Source organism: Leptinotarsa decemlineata, unplaced genomic scaffold (genome assembly GCF_025532065.1).
Source record: "Leptinotarsa decemlineata unplaced genomic scaffold, Ldec_3_MD MMD2_tig00026282_RagTag_RagTag, whole genome shotgun sequence".
NCBI lineage: Eukaryota > Metazoa > Arthropoda > Insecta > Coleoptera > Chrysomelidae > Leptinotarsa > Leptinotarsa decemlineata.
In genome coordinates this window covers 11,335,835-11,360,561 of record NW_027412668.1, presented here as the reverse complement: position 1 = coordinate 11,360,561, position 24,727 = coordinate 11,335,835, and the positions used below count along the sequence as shown (strand labels likewise).

At 35.9% G+C, this 24,727-nt stretch overlaps 1 long non-coding RNA gene, 3 other non-coding genes and 1 pseudogene across 4 annotated transcripts in view; 1 reads left to right on the top strand and 4 right to left on the bottom strand.

The window, feature by feature from the left end:
* The window catches only part of LOC141484668 (uncharacterized), a 68,707-nt gene extending 49,527 nt beyond the window's left edge, over positions 1-19,180 (top strand). The window contains exon 3 of the long non-coding RNA XR_012466732.1: positions 17,923-19,180. This is a non-coding gene — a long non-coding RNA (uncharacterized lncRNA). The remainder of the gene's footprint in view (positions 1-17,922) is intronic.
* On the bottom strand, positions 13,040-13,230 carry LOC111515475 (U2 spliceosomal RNA). The gene has a single exon (XR_002723543.2). It is a non-coding gene; the product is annotated as a U2 spliceosomal RNA (small nuclear RNA).
* On the bottom strand, positions 14,913-15,104 carry LOC141484757 (U2 spliceosomal RNA). The gene has a single exon (XR_012466783.1). It is a non-coding gene; the product is annotated as a U2 spliceosomal RNA (small nuclear RNA).
* LOC111510394 (U2 spliceosomal RNA) lies at positions 15,487-15,695 on the bottom strand (annotated as a pseudogene).
* A 2,614-nt stretch (positions 19,181-21,794) lies between the features above and the next one.
* On the bottom strand, positions 21,795-21,987 carry LOC111510392 (U2 spliceosomal RNA). The gene has a single exon (XR_002722776.2). It is a non-coding gene; the product is annotated as a U2 spliceosomal RNA (small nuclear RNA).
* Positions 21,988-24,727: the final 2,740 nt, after the last annotated feature.

Below are 24,727 nucleotides of genomic sequence, written 5' to 3'. Positions count from 1 at the left end.
TCTAGAGCAAGTATATCAATGTATAAAAATATACAGGTCCGTATTCAAAACATATATATTAATGATGGATTTCAATGAACGAAACGTTGCATTGGAAAATGGCTTGAACTAGATTATGAAAAACATGTCATGAAGCAAAAAGTGCCTCTGTCCACAAAAAAATAAAATGTGATTTTCAGTTTTTTTCAAATATCTCAAAAACAGTTGGTGATTTTTTTGATCTGAGTATACCATTATGTAGCATTCCTAAAAATGCAACTTTTGTTCCATTTAACCATTCCTGATGGACCTTCCGTTTCCGAGATAGCAATAGTGGTATCAGGTATCAGCTATAAATAAAAAACCCAGTATTAGAGAAAATGGTCAAATTATTTAATAATAAAAAATCATTTCCATAACATCAATTTTTCGACTTTGTTTTTTTAAATGACTTCTGAAACATACTAAGTTCATGATTTTTTAAAATAATTTCCTAAAGGACACCGAATGATTGCGATGCCTGGAAAAAAATTTATTCGTGGTCAAAGGTCAAAAATATCGAAAAGAATTGGTTTTTTGCGATTTTTAGAAAAACGGTGAGTTTTATCATAAAAATTGTAGATCATAAAATTCTCTACAGAAAATTCACAATACTTTTTTTTCTTAGAGCCGCCGTTTCTGAGATACGACGAGTCAAAAAGTTGTAAAAGTTATAATCGGTAATCCTCGGTTCATTTCAATGTTGAAGCATAAGATACATAAAATACAGGCTAATAACGATGCCGACGTACTGATTATTGAAACAGCTGTAGAGCAGTTTAATTTGACAAATACAACTATTGTTGTTGGTGAAGATGTAGACTTACTAGTACTTCTTACTGCTCGAACTCCACCTGAAAAAACTAATTTCTTTCTAAAGCCAGGAAAAGCTCAAAGTCAAACCGAAATATATTCGTCAAAAAGTTTATCTACTTTTGCAAAGAGTGAATATCATGTACTATTTTCACACACAGTAACTGGCTGTCATACGACGTCTGCATTTTACAGAAGGGGTAAAGCAACAGTCTTTAAAATGTTTGAAAAATAAGATTTAGTTCAATGTACTGAAGTGTCCAAAAAACAAGAAATTATCACCAACGGGATTCAGTTTCTTCTTTCTATGTACAAAGCTCCGAAAAAAACCACCTGCTTAGATAAGTATCGATATGCATGTTTCGTAAAAAACACTACAAATAAGAAGCAGGTGCAATTAGCTTGTCTTCCTCCAACCTCAATTGCTGCTCATCAACATCTTTTCCGGGTATATTACCCAGTTCAAGTGTGGCTTGGTTATCAGCTAGACCCAAAAGACTGGGGTTGGAAGTTGGTCAACAATGCATTAGAACCTATTCAGACTTTACTCCCACCTGCGCCGGAAAAACTGCTGGACACAACTTTTTGCAACTGTAAAAAGGGATGCAGCGCTCAATGTAGTTGTGAAAAAGTTGGACTGTTGTGTTCTCTGGCATGTACACATTGTCAAGGCCAGTCATGTTCTAATGCTGAATCACCAATAGTGGAGGATTCATTTGATACCAACGAGGAAACATGCGATACATCACTCTTGACGCAGTTTACCTACACCCAGGATAAACATCAAGAAGAAGAAGATCAATAAGAAGAAGAAGAAGACCAAGAAGAAGAACGACAAGAAAAAGTATTTGAAGGTTATGACTCAGATGAATGAATTTTTACATTTTTTTAATTTCAATCGCTTTTATAATTTCCAACCCTTCCTAATATATTTTATTATGCAAGTTTTCAATTTGACAGAATCACAACAGACATGTGAAATAGGCCTACTGTGGAAACCACGTTAAAAAAAACGCGCTAAGTACACTACCTTGTAGGTGGCGTGGAAACGTGTGCATATAATGACGATTACAACTTTTTGACTCGTCATATCTCAGAAACAGTTGCTCTAAGAAAAAAAAGTATCCATACATTTTTGTAGAGAATTTTATGATCTACAATTTTTATCTGTAGTTATTTTATGATAAAACTCACCGTTTTCCTGAAAATCGCGAAAAACCATTTTTTTTTTTCGAGATTTTTGACCTTTGACCTCGAATAAATTTTTTTCCAGGCATCGCAATCATTCGAAATTTCAAAATCTTATTTTTAACTATGTTTTGAACAATTACACGCGTTTGCAGCTTGTTGTAAATTTATGTACCTTCCAATGTCTAGATTGACCGGATTATATACAGTTGTTTTTATTCCCAACCCCCTTGTACTATCATAAAAATACAAACGTATAAACACACCCTGCTAGCCAATGGAATCATCGAATTACTTGAAATGAACATTTTCAGGGAATGAACAATTTAATTTGAATCCAATTAGACACCCATAATATTGAATTACTTTGTGCATACGTACCTATTACTGACTATAATACTCTAAAACAAATGGAGCTTCAACTAATTACTCAGTAGGGACCTTTCATCTACTGCTAGAAAAACAATCGTTTTGTGTTTCATTGTTTTCAAATAGACCCAGATAATCCACACAATTTCGCATTTACCAAACCTTGTTTCCATAATGAATACAGTAGACATATGAGTAGAGCCTTCTTGTGTGATTGAATGATTTTTATAAATAGTACTACTACTATTTTTCATGAAGTATACTATACTGATTCAATATATATTATTCCAGTGGCGCATTTTTCAGCTACAGGAAAACCCAGAAAAACCTGCAGCTCCACATCGTCTGAAAATCTTGATCTGCCTATGTCCTCTCTCCCATAAAATAAAATGTATGGTGTCTCCAGAGGCTCTATTGAATTCAAAATATCGCCAGAATATTGAATGACACGACTATCGTCAAACTTAAACCACTCCGTTTCGTCTTTGACCAATGCGTAATAATGACCAGATTCAACGCCAGAACCACAGTGAACAATGACTGCATGAAAATTATAATAGCGATGTGCTAGATTGAAGTTTTCATCTACTTCGAACCTTCGTAATAGTTTGGTGCTTCTGTTAGAGGTTGAGTCATGTTTGAAGATCATCAGTGTTATTATTAGATTGACTGGTGCCTCAGATATACTTATTGTCTTATAATAGTCAGTTAGTTTAGCACATATTTGGCAAAACAGTAGATCATCACCCGTTAAAAGTTCAGTTTTAAGATGATTCAACAATAAGCTTTGCACGTCATATTAGGAAACGCTAGTTGGAGTTCCAGAAAGTGCTTCCTCTTGAATCAGTAGACAGTTGTCCTGAAAATCTTGCGAAGACAATTGGATTAAATAATTTAGGAAACACTTGCTACATGAATAGCATTTTACAAGTATTGTTCATGACGAATAATTTTAAAAACTAATTATTCACCAAACTCATACACCTGCTCATGCAGCTGCAGTTTCTTTCCCCGATTTCCTAGAGTCTTTGAAGTCCACTAGATACTCGTTAGGACAGCAAGAGGGTTGTTCCAAATTCTTGGGGTTCTTGTTGAATACTCTTCGTGAGCAGGAAAATAGCAGAATCAATACTCCTGATCGTTCTGGATTGAATGATTCCGTACAGTCTATCTCTTCGTGTGTTTGTAGATCTTTTGCTGGAAAAATCCTAACTAGTTGTAAATGTTCAAGAGGTAGCAAAAACGTATATTACTTTCTTCTGGAATTTCAACTAGCGTTTTCTAATATGACTGATAACGAGTCCGTGAAAAGATTATTGTTAAATCATCTGAAAATGGAACTTTCAACGGGTGATGATCGACTGTATTGCCAAACATGCGCCAAACTAACTGACTATTATAAGAAAACAAGTATAGCTGAGGCACCAGTCAATCTATTAATAACACTGATGCTCTTCAAACATGACTCAATCTACCACTATTGAAAAAATAAGGTAAATTTTCAGTTACTTGAAAATGGTCTAATAAACCAAAAAGGATCCAAACAAATAATAAACTTGGTAGAAAATAGACATTCTATATTCAATATCAATTTCTACAAAATAAATAGATTATCAATCGAACAAGTTAAACTGTCGAGTGAAAATATCTCGTTTAGCCAACATTTCCTTTTAGGAAAATGCAGATATCAGGATATCAGTTGGTTCATTTAGGCAGACCGTTCTACGATTTGGTTTCGTGCATGATTACTGTTTTCTCCGCTGGTTCATTAGTTCAATGACTGATTTGTTCCGAACTCCCTGACGAAACTCAAACAATTTGATGTATGAACCTGTGTGAAATGAAACTTTTTTGTTCCCACAACCTGAAAGCGCTTCAGATTGCTACAACTTTTCGTACATATTCGAATTGAGCTGATTAAACTTCATTATTATTCGTAATTGAGTTCGGATCACCCCGAGGGAACAGAGGTCAAGTTGAAATGGAGTTTCAGGAGTGAAACAGCTCCAACATATGTAGAATATATATACGTGATATATTAAATACTAATATACTATTTTATTTATACGTCTCCAAGTTTTATGACACTAAGTAATTCGAGTTCCTTCGGCATATAAGACAAGGAGATGATGGCAGCAATTATACTATGCAGTTCAATATTTGAACTGACACATAAGTAGGTCATTTCAAACTATTATTCTGAAAAATGTATTAACGTGAGTGAAAGTGATGGAGACGCTATCTATGAGATCGAGAAAGAACTCATTTCTCGAATATTAGAGACTAGCGAGCCGCCCGGCTCTGCACAGGTGCAATGCTGATACTAAATATACATATAAACACGATCGCTGCTAATCATGTAGTTTTATAGGACAGAGATATCAACATGCCTAAGAACCTATGCGACTGTATTTCAAGCGAAAATTTACGCTATTGAACTATGTGCCGAGAGATTGGAAGAATCTAACCTCATACACAAGTCATTAAAAATAGTCTCGGACAGTCAAGTGGCATTCAGAACACATGCCAGGTTATCTGATTTCTTTTCCAATGCCAAAGATAAGGTGGACAAGTTGGAGAAATATGGAGTTTATAAGATTAAGTGTCCGAAGTGTACTAGTGTTTATGTGGGACAATGTGGTCGAAATTTCCAAAAACGGTATGCTGAACATGAAAGGTACTTCAGACTAGGAAAACATTATTCGACGTTTTCAAACCATTTTTTAGCATGCAACTACAAGTTTCCGAATCTAAACGATACGAAATTTTGCACTATGCAAGGAAGGGTTACAAACTCAATTATTTAGAATCCTTGGAAATTCACAAGCATAAACACTGCGGGTGCAACCTGTTGAATGATCAAATCGATTTAGTTTACTCACCGGTTTTCAAATTGGCATATCCGCATTGTAAACTGTAAATTCAGGTACTCAATCAAGCCAAGTACCTCTATTAGTACCTAGTGGGGTGGTATATAAGGGCTAATGTAATGAATCATTGTTAGTTTAATGTATACGTTTAAAAATGGCCTTATAGGATGAAACTGCAGTAACGTTAGTCACAAATAAAAGTGGTAAAAAAACATAGAAAATTTCAATTCTCTTTTCTTCATTATGATTTCCTACTACGTAGTAACGGCTACATCCACCAATTTACTGAATTTTAGTAGTTTGCACTTCTATTGTCTAATATGATTTGAGATCTCTCTAGTAATTTTTTTCACCCGTTTCGAATGAACAATGAATAATGAGAAATCAGTAATTTTCTTTATTCAAATTATTTTTCAGTTCACAATATGTTGGTGAAGTAGTACATCAGTAATTTATTCACGCTTAAAAAAATGAACTGAAATTCAGAAATGGAAAATTAAATTTGTGATTACATTTTGAATATTTAATCTGATATTTCTACTTACGGTCTCAAAAAGGATGAAAAATCTATACAGAAAAATAATGTGAAATGGGCCGTCCATTATTCACGTGATGTTTTTTTAGCATTCATTACCCCCCCCCTTGGTGATACGTGGTGAGGTTTCAAGACTAACCCACCTCCCACATCCAAAATCAGGTGTATTTTTTAGTACCTACAAAGAATCCTCAAATTTTTCCTTTCTAATACTGTGCAAATAAGTCTTTTATACAGATCACCCAGTTTAGACATTTTTTTAATGAAAAACGTACGAGGTAACGGTGTATGGATGTATTCGGCGCTAAAATAACAGAATATAACTGGCAAGCCAAGCCGGGCGGTCGTAGTGGTGCTACTTCGTCCGTAGCCTGGCAACAGCGAGTCAAAGTCACATTACACGCCGCTTTTCGGTTTAGAAATCGCGCGTTTCACGAAAAAATAAATACACATGATTACTTACTACACCCCTTTCCCTCTTTGAGATATTTCGTGATTTTTACAAGCCCCCCCTCCCCTTTCAAACCTTACGTGATTAATGGACAGCCCCAACGAAGATATATGTCGACTAAAAATTATTGTATTATTTAATTCTACAAAAAATGTATCTTAAGATTTATTCAAGAAATTCAATGCAAGCAGTTAAGTTAATTACCGTATAATTGTTTTTATGGCTTGCTGAGTTTGAGAAAAAACAATGAACTGAAATACTTGATGACCGCCCGTAAAGGGTCTGCGAATGAATTTTTCTGCGAATATGAGCCAATTCAGTTTTTACTGCGGATAAAGTATGTCAATATACAGCGAAATGATAGTGGTTGTGAAAGGAAGGCGGATGGATTCTCTGCAAATACTTTTCTTCCTTTTGTTGAGTCACGTCGGTAGTAAAATAACAAATGTTCTGAAACAAAAAGTAATCTTATCCGTTCATTTGTCTATTCAAGGGCCCATTTTCCATTGGGCAGGAAAGCATAAAGGTCATTTGAAGTGAAAGGAGCGAATATTACTCTCAAAAGATATTCTCTATTTACTATTGATGAAACAGTTTTATATTCCCAGAGGATGATTTATTTTTCTTCCTCTGATATGAAAAAGAGTAAAATAGCTTATACAGTGTGGTCTATTGAGTGTGAAACTAACGGTATTTTTCCTGCCGCAATATATTAGATGCACTAAGAATGACTTACGTAAAACAGCAAACATAATAGGTACAAAAAACACAACAAAATTTGTTCAGAATCGAAATTTTTGTACTAGAAGCCCTAGTCTGAACGATCGATTTCCACTTGCTATCATCCAACCCGTGTTAGGAATCACACGTTAAAAGGTAAGACCTTGTTAACCCTTTAGCTCGTACAAGTTTTAACTTCTGAGGGTTGTCGTTCATAGGGGTGCGACAGCTGGTTAACGGAAACATAGATTTTAAACAGAACAGAACATTAGAGAGATTAAAATCCAAGTTGGTAGGCCGTGGTCCAATTGAACTTGTAGTTGGAACCAAACGTTTGCAGCTGCGGTAAACACCTTCAGTGGTATGTGCGTTGAATAAGAGGACGAAGTTTCAGTAACGATTGAATCATCGACCATGTTAGTGTTGTAAATCATGCCCGAAAGGAAATAACGCCGGCCGCCACTGGTAACCATAAGCCAAACGTGACGTAGCTGAGAGCGTGGGAATATCCAATGTTACCTGCCGCTCGAGTAGGAGAAAAAAACATGCTACCAATGTAGATAGAACTTCGGCGAAACTCTACGATGTTCCATTACGATATTTAAACGCTGACTGCAAGCGTATTCAGACAGTCAAGTACAGAGTCAAATGAAAGATACAGTGCGATACACGAAGTGATCTATTAAGGCGATAGACATTAAAATAATAGTTGAATTTTAAGTTGAAGTGTTTGTTGTATCTGAAGTGAAATAAAGTTAAGTTTGATTACTCAGTGTATTCAATTATTGGTGAACCCACGAGTAAAAAAGTAACCTTACATTCGATCACGACCTACCAGACCTAATTTTGTTCTTTATAATCTTGTGATGCACTGTTCTGAACCTTTGGTGTAGTAATGAATATTACTAGAGTTTGGTCCCAACACCAACCTATTATTTTTAACGTGTCACTTGTGATCATCTTGAAGATGAGGTGTTATAAAAATAATGGTTTGGTGTTGAGACTAACACCAGTAATATTCTTTACAATCTTAGCTAACACTTATAATATAATATTCTTATGAACCAAAAAAGAGTCGAAGTATTCAATTTATAAGTATTAAATTTTCATGAAGATGCTTCAAATAGAATAGATGTTGACTCTCAGAAAATTATCTAATTATAAATGCCTTAGTTTTGCTAAGGTTATCTGAAAATGCAGAAAATTTTAGAAAGCCAATTTGGCTTTTGGGAAAATTTAAAAATTATCACCTAACAAGAAATGAAAATTAAAAATATATAAATATTAAAAGATTCCAAACCAAGTCATACTTCACGACAAAAAGCCCCGATTCTGGCTGAGATACGTGGACCTTCATAACATGGAACCATGGGAATGCAGAACTAGACACTTTTCTGAAGCACATCAACAACGTAAGTTCTTCCATCACTTTCACAATGGAGAAGGAAGTCCACAATGAATTGCCATTCTTAGACGTATTGGTAAAGAGGACCGATAATAAATGGGAAACATCTGAATATCGAAAACCCCCTCACACGGGACAGTATTTGAACCAGGAATCCAACCATCATCAATCGACTAAGAGAGGAATCATCAAGAATCTACTAGACCGTGCTTTCGGGCTCTGCAATACGAAGGAAGGTTTCGAAAAGGAACTAGGACTCATCAAAAATGACCTTCAACGGAATGGTTACTCCAGAGTGATGGTGGAACAGGCTTTAGCTACAAGACAGCAAGAGGTCCACAAGGAGGAGAAGCCGCCACAACCAGTACTTGGACTTCCCTACATCAGAGGATTGTCGGAAAGGATAAGAAGGATTGGATCCAAGTATAACATCAGAACGTGCTTTAGATTTGGGAACACTATCCGTAGCAGTCTCACGAAAACCAGGCCACCAAACGCGGACAGTGATTCCAAGAATTGCACTTATCGGATACCCTGCGAGTGCGGAGAATCATACATCGGTGAAATTAAGAGGCCATTGAAAGTTTGCATTGCTGAGCACAAAAAACACACACGAGCCCCGGAATAGCGGAGCATGTTTGGACTCATCAACATAACATCAAGTGGACTCAAGCTGAAAGGTCCACAAGGAGGAACACTGGTTTAGGAGAAAATTCAAAGAAGCCGCATATATGTTGTCCAACAACGAATTTAGTCAAGCTAGCGTAGAGATACATAACATATGGAAACCTCTAATCAAGCGGAACACGACCAACTCCCGCCAAACAGTCAGCTCCTGCTAAAAACCAATGAAGCGGGTAGAGGGAAGACGGGAATTTTCATTTCTTGTTAATATTTTTTTTATTTTTCAAGCTCGTGTTGATAGTTCAATTTTTTTGTTTTTTTTTGGTTGTTGCTTGTATGTTATTTCACTGTAAGATCAGTTTTTTGCTTAATAAAATTGTTTCAACTAATCTTTTTAATTTTTTACAGATTCTTTCAGGGATTTCAAATCAATTTATATCATATTAACAATGGAAGTCTGAACTGATGAAATACCCTGTATTTCGTTACACTATCTTGATTCAAAGAATGCATTGAATTGAGAACTACTATTTGAAAAGGCCAATATCTGAAAAAATATTTAGGTTAGGTATAGGAAACCCCAAAATGAAATGAAAGATAATTGAATTTCATATTGTTCACACCAAAAAAACAGGGTGTTCTAACAAATAACAAAGTTATCTTTGTCCGAAACTATAAAAAAGTGACAATGATTTTTGAAGATTCTGCTTAATAATGAGAAACGGGTTTTATCGAAATCAATAGCCCTAATCCTTTTATGCTTCAAATTGTAACTAGCATTTTTATAAAAAAAAACGAGAACGGTTACAGTTAGGTACATAGTATCTTATATGAAATCATATTATTTTTCTTCTGCAGCTTTAATCAATATACATTTAATGAAATCGAGAAATTCTCGAAAAAATGGATGGTTTGGTTTACAGGGACCGGGTCGTATGGGGTTCCCCACCCTGTATATTGCTGATCAATATATATTTTTCAACATCTGCACAATATTTTGCATACATTTGAACACCTTCAACCTATTGAATTACCTTTATATTGTATTGTATCTAACATTTTCATAAAAAAAAACGAAAACGGTTATAGGTACAGAGTATCTTATATGAAATCATATTATTTTTTTCCTGAACTATTCAGAAGTGTAACGAAATACAGGGTGTTTCATTTAAAAAACACACAACTTTGGTATGTCATACTATTTTGAGCCACCCTGTAGACTCCAAAATGATTTCCTTCTGCAGCCTTAATCAATATACATATAATGATATGGAGAAATTCTAGAAAAAAATTATGGTTTGGTTTACAGGGACCGTATCGTATGGGGTTCCTCACCCTGCATATTGCTGATTAAATATTTTACATACATGAAAACACTTTCAACCTATTGAATCAACTGTTCATATATTATTGAAGTTTAATGTGCAAAGTCTTTGGCTTTGGCCTCAAGGGAAAAGACATATTTTTCCTAAGAAAATGTACATAGGAAAGTGTAAGTTTTTAGAACCGATGTACAAGAAAAATTGACATTCTTGTGACGAAATACAGTCATTCAAATCTATATAAAATGGAACTAAATGATGCATGTGCTAGTGAAATCATTTCAAAACAAGTGTAGTCAATATGTGCTCTTTCATTTCCAAAGACGTTATTTTCACAGCACTTGAAGTTTCCTCTCGAACGTTCATTTACTAAAATAATTCCTTTGCCTTGAAAAACGGAAAAAGCAATTTTCGCATTGCATAATCCGTATAACGTCTGGCTTAACTTTGAATTCGTGATCAAGTCGAGTCTCATTCTCATGCTTGATAAATTATGAATATTGTAAAAGTGTGTTACTGTCTGCTTTGAAACATTGAAATTATTCAACACAGCTGAATTTTTCATGAGACGCACTGAAATCATCGAATAATTAGTAAAGTTTAGAATTCATGAAATACGGGCGACTCGCTGTGGACAAATTTATCAGAGGAATCCAAAACAAGCACTGCTCACACATCAGAACTGCAAACAGCTTCTCGACGCGCGGTTTACCGACCAGGTTGGCGTCTTCAGAACATGAACTATACTGATATACTGTGCCAAAGCTATTTTCCGGGTTTGTTAACCGTGGTCTGCAAGGTTTTATGCTTGCTGTTTTATCTACAACTGTGGTAGAAATCATCAAAGTTGTCCTCACAGCACATTCATTTATTTATTTATTCATTTCATACACTATTCTACAGGATGAACCCAATTACAGAAAAGGAGTAACAGTTGCATTTGCAAATATGTACTCACATAATATAATTTGTGAATCTATAAAAAAAATAATTAAAAACAGAACTGTCAGTTAGATAAGAGATGTCTGTTGATTTGTATAATCTGGTAGTTGAATATATCTAGGGAACGACTAATAGAATTAGAGGTATCGCACATTGTATAAATTGGAGATTTTTTCATTATATTTGTACGCGGAGTGTTGAGATAAAATGTGACACTATTTCTAGATGACCGTCTAGGAACCCAAAAATTCAACATATGTAACAATTGAGAGCAAGTGATGATATTGTTTATGACCTTGAATAAAAAAAGAAATGAATAATATTTACGCCTTACCTCGAGACAACAAAAATTGTGAGTTTCAAGCAATTCATAATAGGGTATTTCTACAGTAGGATACGTGCCTTCATATATTTTAGGAAGCGCCTCTGTATGGCTTCTAGTTGATTTATATGAACCTGATTGTAGGGACTCCACACGACAGATGCATATTCCAGCCTAGATCGAACAAAAGTGAAATTAAGTAACTTCAATGTTGAAGCTTTTTCGAAGTCTTTTGTATTTCTAACTATGAATCCATACATGCGATAAGAGTAGTGTCAATATGTTTATTGAAAGAGAGGGATGAATCAACCAGAACTTGATTGTTTATGCAATAGTTGTATAAAGTCAAATTTGTTTTCAGTGAGTAAGACATTACATTACATTTGGATATGTTGAGAGATAGATTATTCTTCCGACACCATGTAGCAACGCGATTTAAATTCAGGGCGAGACGTTTGCAATCATTAGAACATGTTATATTGTGATAGAGTTTCAAGTCATCTGCGCATGAAAGGAAATTGACATCAATCTCAGCTCCGATACCATTAATCAACATATTGAACAGTAGGGGTCCTAGGTTTGATCCTTGTGGTACACCAGATGTGGCTACATATTCGATAGACTTGAGGCCATTAATGCCAAATATTACATTGCACGGGGTTTAGGTCTCTTGTTTTATTCTATCGTGGTAGACGGTAACTTCGTTGTTATTGGTTTAGTTATCTATGTTAATTTCCTTTTTGTTTCTATTGAAATTGACAGTGTTTGTGGATTTCTATCGTTCGGTGCCTCATCTCCCATAGTTAGACAAAACGGCATGCATAAAAACCTGCAGACCATGGCCAACAAACTCGAAAATTGCTCTGACACAGTTATTTTCGCCTGCAAAAGTTACTAATCTGCCACCTCTCAACGTGTGTTCCATGAATGTCGCCCTGTATTTCAGGAACTGTCTTGTTCTCTGTCATGCAATGGAATGGACGAAAAAAAAAATAAAAGTAACATACAACTTGTGCAATGATATAAAAATTAACGTTCTTCAGATGGCGCAATATTTTTTCAGCTGCAGGAAACACTCTGGGAGCCTTATCTTGACTAGGAAAAGTCTTCATCAATCAAGTTATCTCTTGAAACCAAATCCCAAACATAACACATTGATTACTCAACATCAGACAGCGCTGTTTTGATCCGCCATAGGTCTCATCAGTGATGCTAGGCTGAACCACAAATGCATTGCTGGACTCAACTGGGTCATTCGATACGGAAAGTTCAGTCCAGCAGCAACGCATTCGTGATTCAGTTCAGCACCACTGATGAGAATTATAGCAGGTGAACTTCGTTTAACTTTCGATATTCGGAGATCTGTTTTCATCCCATAGATGTGTTGTAAAATTTATAAAATTTTCATCAAACAACAAATGTCGTTACAGAATAATATTATATAAATTATGTTTGCCTTTAATAAATGGGCCGATCCCGGCGGTACTGCAATACCGGCCAACCCGCGACGGAGGTGAAGCAAGCCTCTTAACCCTCCATCAACTTTCAAAAATAAGTTTAATATACTGGCCCCGCATGCGGGGCGTATCAGATATTAAGCTGATAAGAACAGATACTACACTTTGATCTTAGCCAAGGGCCGAGAAGCGATAAAGAAAATAGTCAGTTCACCGGGTGCTATCCAGTGAGACTGTGTAAGAATATGCAACGCGTTGCGTTCAACAAATTACGCCATCTACCCATAACTTTTGTAATTAACACACGTACATGTAATATGCACACATTTCAACAAAGGGTTCCAACGGAAAAGATGATTGCAAGAAATACGTTTAATTTTCAAATATTACTTCAAACGTAACCGTAAATGGATCTCATTGAAAATTCACGTGGATACTACAAGTATATTATAGGTTAGGTTAAAATCACGTCCAAATTGTAAGACATCATTATTACTTGGTACTTGTTATGAACTGTTTGGAAACCTCTGGTGTAGTAATGAATGTTACTGGAGTACTTTCCCAAACCGTTATTTTAACACATTGACACGTGTTGGGATGTTAAAATAACGGTTTGGTGCTTTACGATAATTGCTCCATAATTTCGTTTACCCCATTATCATCATTATAAAATGTCATACCTATTGTGTCTGTAACATATGCGAGCGTATACACATCGTGAGCGCAGAGCTTTCGTCCTGGCAATTTACCAGTTTCCATTATAGTGAAATATTTTTTCCAAAAATGTTCACACTTTCCCAAAATATATGTCTCAAGTAAACTATTACAAATAAATTATAAAAAAATCCCCTCAATATAACCTGATGCGCTCTCAGCGCCTCTGTGAATGGAGTGCCTAAAACTACGATGGATCTCTTAATTTAAGAAGAATCAAGAATGATCAGTGCTTCGTCAAAATATTTTTTATGAATAAGGATTCGAGTATCTGAACCCCATTGTGTACTACTCAAGAAACATTACAATATAATTTAATTGTTTGAAGGTGATTAGAAGATGTTTCATGGTGAATTTCATTAGTTCGGACTTAACTTGTCTGATATTGTATAAAATTATGTGAAATCCCTGATAGACCTTAAAAGAAGAATTTAAAAAGAATAGCTGAAAATAACAATTATATTGAGCAAAAAAAAACCTGAAATGAAATAACGAGTGAAATGAATACAAGTTAAAATAGAGTAATTGAACAAAATATAAAAATAAAAAAATTTAGAAATTCCAAGCCAAGTTACTTCACGACGTTTTGATTTTTAGTTTCTACAGTTGTCTCCGGGTAATGCCTGGACTGACCTCGAAATAAGTCGCTGGTTCCGGGTCCGTACCGGGTATTCAACGTTTGTTTGAAGGTGATTGACAAATGTTTCATGATGAATTTCATAAATTTGAACTTCCATTGTCTGATATTAAATAAAATGATTTAAAATCCCTGAAAGACCTAAAAAAGACGAATTAAAAAAAAAGAATACCTGAAAATAACAATTATATTGAGCAAAAACAACCTGAAATTAAATAATGGTGAAATAAATATAAGTAAAAATAGAACAATTGAACAAAATATAAAAGTTAAAAAAAACAACGAGATTTCACGCCAACTTACTTCACGACATTTCGATTGTTAGTAGTATGTAAATCAATCGTATTCTTGTAATGACTGGACTGTTTATGTTTGGCTTTATTCTATTTGTCTTGGTTCTATTTTCATCCCATAGATGTGTTGAAAAATATACAAAATTTGCTTGATACAGAGCTGCAATGGATATCTTCATCAAACAAGTGTCGTTTACAGAATAATATTATATAATAATTTATGTTTGATATTCATAAATGGGCCGATCCCGACGGTACTGCAATGCCGGGCCAACCCGCGACGGAGGTGGAGCAAGCCCCTTTACCCTCCATCAACTTCCAAAAATAAGTTTAATATACTGGCCCCGCATGCGGGGCGTATCAGATATTAAGCTGATAAGAACAGATACTACACTTTGATCTTAGCCAAGGGCCGAGAAGCGATAAAGAAAATAGTCAGTTCACCGGGTGCTATCGAGTGAGACTGTGTAAGAATATGCAACGCGTTGCGTTCAACAAATCACGCCATCTACCTATAACTTTTGTAGTTAACAGAGGTAGTTGTAGTAGGCACATCTTTCAAGGAACAGTGTGGTTAAGTGGAAGAGCAATTGAATGATGACTTGACATCATGTAAATTGAACTTCACCTTTTATCTTCATATAATAAATGAACTGTTCCTGATTAATTTGCTTTAAATGTATTAGAAAATAATAAAGACGATATTAATGTTGATGAATGGAACAAGAATTGTTTCCGAATTGTGCGCTCAGCGTCTTTGTGAATGGAGTGCCGAAAAGTACATTGGATATGTATGTTTGGGTTTTATAAAATGGGCCAATCCCGGCGGTACTGCAATACCGGGCCAACCGCGACGGAGGTGGAGCAAGCCCCTTAAACCCTCAACCTCAACCCTTAAACCATCAACTTCCAAAAATAAGTTCAATATACTGGCCCCGCATGCGGGGCGTATCAGATATTGAGCTGATAAGAACAGATACTACACTTTGATCTTAGCCAAGGGCTGAGAAGCGGTAAGGACTACTGTCATCTTGATTTTTTTCAGGTGTTTTTTTGGTGACGACATAAAGATCAATGACCTCTATGCCGTCCTGGCTTTGTATACCCCTTCGTGACTGGGGTATTTGATGAACAAACTGTTCATTTTAACCCAACTAATGGGTTATCATGAGTTTCCGCTGACTCGAAAAATCTCTGATTCCTCGACTGAATGGACTGGCGTATAGTTAACAGCTTCAAATATCTGCGGATGGCTTCATTCCGCACGAACCATGGAGCATTCACGAGCATCCTAAGAAGTTTGTTTTGCAGTATTTCCAAAATGGAAAGATTTAATGGAGTGGTTTGTCCCCAGGCACCTGTAGCATACATGATGGCATACTTGAACATCGTATTGTATAGTAGAATCTTATTTTTAAGACTGACCTTTGAGTTTCTGTTAATCAGAGGATAGAGTTTTGCTATCCTCGACTACACTTTGCTCTTAATATAATCAATGTGATTTGACCAGATGAGTCGGCGATCTACCCACAGACCTAGGTACTTAACTCGCGTTTGCCATTCGATATCCCTGCCTGAAATCGTGACCCTACATTACGTCTCCCCAAGTCTATCGCCTGGGTTTTATCTGGATTCACCCGAATCCAGATAATCCAGTCAAGGTACCAGCGTTCGAGGTCATCCAATGCGCGTTGCATGACCGCCAACGCTCGACCCATGGAGGAAGCGAGGAGAGCCGTATCATCGGCGTAAAGGGAAACTTTCACGTGATCGAACCTCGGAAGGACGCTCACGTAAAGGCTGTACAGTAGTGGAGACAGCACAGATCCATGAGGCACTCCAGCCTGAATTTCTCTGACGGGAGGCAGGGTTCCTTCAACTCGGACCTGAAATGTTCTGCCTTCCAGGAAGGACCTTATCCATCGGATCAGGCCCCGAGGCAGGTTGAAATCGAGCATTTTGTGTAGCAGGCCTTCATACCACACTCGGTCGAAGGCTTTCGAAATGTCCAGAAGGACTAGATGAACTGTCTTCCTGTTGTTGAGCTCTGAGATGGAATTTTCGACCAGTCTCAGGGCCTGCAGCTCGGTGGAGTGTGCCCTCCTGAAGCCGAATTGTTCATCAGGCAGAACATTTCGGTCTTCTACTTCTTCTGTTAGCCTTTGCAGCACAACACGTTAGGCCAACTTAGCCGTTGAGCAAAGCAGACTGATCGGACGATGATTCTGGGGAAACAGCGGGTTCTGGCCTTGTTTCGGAATCATGACGACTACGGCATGCTTCCATCTTCGGGGGAAGTACCTGAGGGCGATTGAGCTGTTGATTATATCCAGCAGGTATCAGATGAAGTTTCCCGGGAGCTGCTTCAACAACCTATTGTTGATTGAATCAATTTCTGGAGCCTTCTTAGGTTTGGAGGCTCTAATGTACCCCCTCAGTTCTTTCTCCGAAGCTGGACGGATCACGTCGTCATCATTTTCCCTAAGGATGCGCCCAACCTGGTGTTCCAGCCGGATATCACTCACGGTCAATATCATCATCCAGATCAACGTTTGTGTCCGCAAAGGCCAACGCCTTCTCGCGGGGGAATAGCAGATGCCGCGCTGTCCGTGAAGAGGGGAGGGAGCGGTTTTCCTCTTCTCGAGCCTGCGCACAGAGCGATAAAATCACCTAAAACCTGGCCATTAATGAAATTTGTCAACTTCAATTGTCACGGGTAATAATGGATATTAAGATAGGTAGATAAATGGGTCATTCTTTGTGACCAGCATCGTTACCTGTGTATTTCCATTATTTGTGATATGAGAGCAGTTGAAACCTAGCGTTTGTTCCCTACGTATGTGTTTGTTTTTAATAACCCCTTAAATTTCATTTGTTTGCTTATTTATTAATTTATAATCTGTTTCATATTGGTGAAAAATGCTTTGGATATTGTTGGTCAATGTATGTACTACATTTTAAGATACATAAGTTTCAGTTAATAGGCTTTATTTTCGAATATAGAGTGTAAAATCATTTGTATAAAAAAATTGTAGTTTTCGTCATTCTTCAGCAATCGTGGATATTTTAAACATGTGCAACTAATTGCAACAAAATAATACTTACGTTTTATGACACTTCAAAGTTTCTAGAATTAAGTTAATGAAGCAAAATCATTCACAAGTATTCACATTTCATAGAATTTTTCTGTTGAAATTTACGCATAATTATAGTTTTAAGTGATATTTTATCAATTGTTACAGACTGTGGACCTTCTGTTATATCTCTGACAAGAAAAAACTACACGAGCTTACTAGAGCAAGTCCACAGCGATTGCTTGACAGAAAGCACCAGGATTTGGAAGAAAACTTGGTTGATATAACCAAGTGCCCCCAGAAAAAAGTGATGAACTTCAAAAAGTCATTAAGTCTTTTAAAGTGGTATATAAACGTAAATAGTTTGCTTGTTATAGTACAGAAAGTCGTTTCTTAGAAAAAGACCACGAATGGCTTAATGGTGAGATTTTACTACATGGTAAAGTCTACAAGATTTTAAAGACAAGTTGAGATTACTCGTGGATATTCCTAATGGGTATGGCAACACTAATGACGGTAACACTTCACGAAGATTCTTCCAGAACGCTGAAGAAGCAGCTTCAATAACGGGCATCGATATAGAATTAATCAAAAAGATTCAAAACAATATTGGAGGTTTTGTCATCTGGCTTTAAAATAAACTTAGAATGATTTTCAAGCTTCCCCAATAGTACAGCAGAAATGTCAACCTGTCGCCTACACAGTACACAAATTATTGGTCCACTCATCAAGCGTTATAGCTATTGTCTTGTTACGGATTGGACAATTATCGGAAGAAGCTGCAGAAGCTCGAAATGAACACTTTCGACAGTACAGAGAGAGTTTTTTAGAAAGTTTTCCAAAAGAGAGTGCAACGAAGATATACTTAATCGACTTTTGCTTACTTCGGATCCATATCTTAGTAGCATGAGGCGAAAACAAAACAAACCAAAGCAACCATTCAGTGCTGATATAAAAAATTATTTTGTGCTAGTATAATGCCAACAAAGAATTGCTGTTTTGCGAATTGTACGTCGGATAATCGATATCCTGAAGAAAACGTGTTTTTTATACCATTTGTAAAACCTCATATTAATGAGGTTAGATGTAAGAAATGGATACATGGTTCGAGGAGAGTGAATTCAACAGTGCAAAAAATAAATTAAAATATTCATGTTTGCCCTAAGCATGAAATATAATTGATTAGAATGAGATATAACCTCAATCGTTTATTAAATCATATTCATTCATTATATTCAATTAAATATATTTCATTACCATCTATATTTGATACATATTTTTCTCGGAAATAAATCTGAAATTCATAATTATTTTTAATTTCATTTATTACAGTTTGAATCTACCGCTACTCTTTTACTAAAGTCTGTATAGTAACCTGTCTATTAATTCACTTTTTTTCCAGTTACTTTTAAATTACGGCATGCAAGCCAACGTTTTATTTAATGTTACAAGATTGTTATCCTTTACAGTTGCAAATTTTAGTTTTGCTTCAGAAACATCTTCTGTTAAAAACATCCTTTATCAATTGTCTGCCTAATCCCCATATGGGGATTAGGCAGTGTTGGTCCCTACCGAACTACTAGCGCTGCTAGTGTGGATTTTTCGTACTTTCGTACGAAAAAAAAAAGATTCATTGCAAAATATTACCAATACAAAAACAATTTTTTTTTCATCTTCATTATTTATTTGTCATTATTTTATTAAAAATATCACAATATGTCAATATCTACCCATTTATTTTTGGCTTCTACCGCTCTGTGCTGCGGATGACTCGCCAGAGCTATCAGCTATCGTTCCCAAGTTCGAGCGATTCCAAGCACTCGCTCATCATCTCGTTTTTGTAGTCAGTGACGGCCTTTTTAATCTGATTGGTCATCCTGTTAACCGCAGACTTGTCTCCAGGGTACAGAGTCCTCTGATAAACCCGTCTGAGTCGATTTCTCTCTCTGATAAGGTTTTTTATCCAGGGAGGAAACTCCTTATTGCTTCGCTGAGGACACTCCATCCTGGTTGTGGCTGCACGATTAGCGTTGGTCACAGACAATTCGGAATCAGCCACCGCCGCATCGAGACCGTTCTGAGTTTGAAGCGCCTCACGATGTGTGCGTATCTGCACTAGTAGAGCCGTGAGGGCAGCATCCCAATCCGTGGATGGTCTCATACGATTATCATGGGAAGGAGAATCATCACCCATCATCAGGATGTCTGAAGCGATAGAGACTAAAATGATTCCCCCAGTTCCTATAGACTGGGACTGTGTAACAATATGCAACGCGTTGCGTTCAACATATCGCGCCATCTACTCATAATTTTTGTAACTAACAGAGGTACATGTACTAGGTACACATTTCAACAAAGGGTACCAATGGAAAAGATGATTGCACGAAATACGTTGAATCTTCAAATGTTACTTCAAACGTAACCGTGAAACGATCGCTGTTATACTATTATTCCTTTTTCCTGTTTTGTCTTTTTACAGAAGAGAAAACATTGCAAAGTAGCTCCGGCAGTTGTTCGTCGGCGGCATATGTGAGAGTGGATTGATTACTGCGATTCTCTTAATAAAATAAGGATACAATAAGGGCGCCACTGTCTTTTTTTATAAGGTCTTATTTGGAAAAGATCAGAAACCTAAGGTAGAGAGTAGATACAACAGCTGAAATAAAATAAAGACTTACCCCATTTCATATTATTTAATGAGATAAATATTACAAAGCATACGATCATATATATTGAACCTTCTCAAGCCTACTTGACGGATAACTTGCTGATACCAGTATATGTAAATATATAAGAAAAAGCGTGTACCCAGGGCAAAATTCATGAATTTTTCCTAATGGGAAATAAGATGTTTTTGTGAGTTATGTTACCTCAAAAGGACTTGAATATTGATGATATAGCAAATTTATATAAATAATTATGAGCAATTATGTGTCTGTGAGCGCAGAACTTTCGTCCTGGCAATTTACCAGTTTCCATTATAGTGAGACATTTTTTTATATAGATATAGAAATAAAAATAGATTTTTTTGAAATAGATATCCTAATACCAGGAAGATTAAAGTTTTAATCTTCCTCTTTGAAGATGATCACTTGGTGATCGAAACACGTGTCGAGGTGTTAAAAATAACGATTTGGCGTTGGGAAAAAACTCCAGTAATATTCATTACTACACCAAAGGTTCCAAACAGTGCATCATAAGTACATGAATATTATACAAATATATCAGTTATTAAACAGAATTACAAAAAAACTGAAATATATAAGACCCTATATAATGGAATATATTGGGTAAAACATAGCAGTAGTAGATGATGAAGAGATTAATAGAGAGAAGAATGATGAGCAACTCAATTGGAATAGTATTGTGCCCGTAGATATTGAGATAAGGAGCGTTTGAAGAGTGTTACTTTGTTTAATTTCATTAGGAAGCTTGTTATAGTCCAAAAGTCCTCTGTGAAAAATAGACTTCATTGTTCTTGCAAGGTTAGTTCGTGGGACAACCAAGTCATCTCTTCCTCTTGTATCGTAATTGTGTATCTGATGGTTATATGTAATAAACTCATTGAAGTAATGTGGTGCTTTTCCAGTGAGTATTTTGAATATGAATATCATAGAAAAATATTGTAATCTATTTTTACTGTCATCCAATTCAGAATATTAATCATTGATAATATAGGAGTATATTTATGGCATTTTAATAACAAGCGCATTCCTCTGTTTTGTAATTTTTGTAGAGTAGAGATAGAATTACCGTCTAGTAATGATATCAAAGTAGCACAGTTTTCAAAGTGTGGTAGGATTATTGTTTTATAGACAGTCAAATTAGATTAGAATGTTAATTGTCTACTAATTCTGTTAAAGAAAAACAATTTTTTAGAATCAAGTGCCTTAAACTACGATGGATCTCTAAATTTAAGAAGAATCAAGAATGATCAGTGTGTTACGTCAAAATATTTTTCTTTTAGAAAGGATCAAAGTGTCTGAACACAACTGTGTACTACTCACGGATTAAAACAGAATTCTTTATGTTTGGGTTTTATAAAATGGGCCGATCCCGGCGGTACTGCAATACCGGGCCAACCCGCGACGGAGGTGGAGCAAGCCCCTTAAACCCTCCATCAACTTCCAAAAATAAGTTTAATATACTGGCCCCGCATGCGGGGCGTATCAGATATTAAGCTGATAAGAACAGATACTACACTTTGATCTTAGCCAAGGGCCGAGAAGCGATAAAAAAAAAAGTTATTTCACTGGTTCTTATCGAGTGAGACTGTGTAAAAATATGCAACGCGTTGCGTTCAACAAATCACGCCATCTACCGATAATTTTTGTAGTTAACAGAGGCACATGTATTATGCACACAATTCAACAAATGGTACCAACAGAAGTGCACAAAATATTGGTAATTTCGGTTAAAAATACACGGTTAAATGACACTTGATCTTCAAATGCTACTTCAACCGTAAAACGATCGCATTGAAAATTCACCTGGATACTACAAGCATGTGATAGGTTAAGTTAAAATTACGTCATTATTGTAACACATTATAGTTACTGGTGCTCTATGAAATGCCATATTGTGTCTGTAACTTATGCGAGGCATATACACATCGTAAGCGCAGAACTCTCGCCCAAATAATTAACCAAAGTTTCCGTTTTGCAAAAAGTTTCAATACACTTTCCAAAAAATCTCCTCCTACGTCTGCTCAAATTGTTCAAGGAGGTCAAGAATATCGGTTTCATGAATTTTCTAGAAATATTCTATACATCTTGGTCAGAACTAAAGTTGGACAAAGATGCATAGAAACCCTGGTGTTTTTACCGATTGGCTTTTGTTTTGTCAAAATCTTTCGAATCGAGAAATAAAAACCGAGTGCTTATGTAATAAACACAACTAATAATCTTGTTTTGTTGATTTGTGCTGCTCTAAATCAAAACAGATTGGCCCCTACGTGTGATGATGATGGTGGGAAAGCAGAATTTCATGAATACTCATTAGCAATGAAATTATACTGCCCCATTACGTATTTAGATAATAATGAATATACATTGTTTTTCCTATATACTAACAAAATTTCCTCTTTTATGAGCACTGTTGATCAGTGCTGGCCAAATGCCTGGAGGATTTTTCGGGCTGTTTCGGCAACGCTTTGGTCCAGTTCAAATTCATAGAGGCAAAAAATTAAATTTTTTGAAAAAATGAACAACATCAATGAAACAACCTAATATTAATTTCAAAAACTACACCTCACGATTTGATCTCCACAAACTTTATTTGAAAAATATAATCACGTTTCGCTAGCACAGTAGCTTTCTCAAGTGTATGAATACTTCAGATTGTTCTTACATAAATATTTATATACAGATATCCATTATTGGGACTACCTCCAAAAAATTATCTGGACCTCTACCTGAGGTACCTGTTGAATTATGATTACCTTAAGCATATTACCTCACATCTACATCAATAATAATTCTTTCTCGGGTTTTAAGAAAACAAGTTCAATAATGGTGATCTATTCAAATCTAGTTGGTCATTCATTAGAATGTTTGAATTTTTAAGTTTATTAATTTCCATTGCTTCCAAATGATTCAATTTCAAACCTTTGTTTTCTATATGCAAAATTTCGAACTCTTCGTTAAAGATATATGATTTTCTTCTAGAAGATGATTTGAATATGTTGAATTTGTTTTCTCATTTACATAGCCTAAATGTTCTGCCAGTTTGACCAATATATACCTTAGGGCACGTTCCACACTTTATACAGGGTGTTCCTTAAACACATGCTAAATTTTAAGAAAAAAACTTCCTATGGACGTATGTCCTAAGCGCCCTAACTTTTGAGATACAGGGTGGCAAAGTTTTCAAAAATCATGAGTTTTTAATAATAACTGAGATAATTTTGTAGACATCTTTGGCATATTTGGTACATATGTTCCATGCCTCAAGGCGCACACACAAATTTGTATTTTTTCAAACAGTGGCATCCCTACGGGTTTCGCATTGAATATTTTTGGGAAAAAGTACTACGCCAATGCTTTCTTTTCAAAATAAAATCATTTTTAAAATCCTCATTTATTTTTGAGAAAATTTGATCTCCTGGTATTTCTTTGTCCGACGCATGATTTTCACTCAAAAAAATAAAAATCGACAGAAAGCAAATTAAGAAATTAGATCAATTCTAAAATGAATGAGAATCTGAAAATTGCTTCATAACCCATTACCAATTCCCTAATAATATTTGAAAACATAATATGCAAAAAAATAAATTTTTCACAAAAACGAGTTTTATTTTATTTTGTGACAGTAAGTCTAAACGAATAGCACAAATTTGTTAATTAGTAATAATACCAAAACTGATTATAAAAATTGTTGGAAGTGGCCACCTGCACTTAGTATGCATGCTTCCGCCCTTCTACGCATGGAATTACGCACCCGTTCAAATATTCCCGGCGTATTTCGTATAGTTTCACACGAGGCAACTATTCGCTCTCTTAAATCTTCTAAAGTATTAACGGGAGTTTTATACACAAGAGTTTTAAGGTGACCCCATAAAAAAAATCTAAACTGTTGAGATCGGGGGATCTTGCTGGCCATTGCTGAGGTCCTCCGCGACCTATCCCACGATTAGGATAAACTCTATTTAAATGGTTTCGGACAATTACACTGAAATGAGCAGGGGCGCCATCGTGCATGTACCATATTCGATTCCTTAACGCAAGTGGCACATCTTCCAATAACCCAGGTAAGTCTTCTTCGAGAAAGTGTAAATAAGAACGACCATCAAGGCGTCCTGGTAGAAAAAATGGGCCTATTAGATGATCACCTATAATTCCTGCCCATACATTAACCGAATATTGGTGTTGGAAATGGGTTTCGGTTATTGCATGGGGATTTTCTTCAGCCCACACATGATTGTTATGGAAATTTTGAATGGCATTCCGAGATAAATTTGCTTCGTCTGTGAACA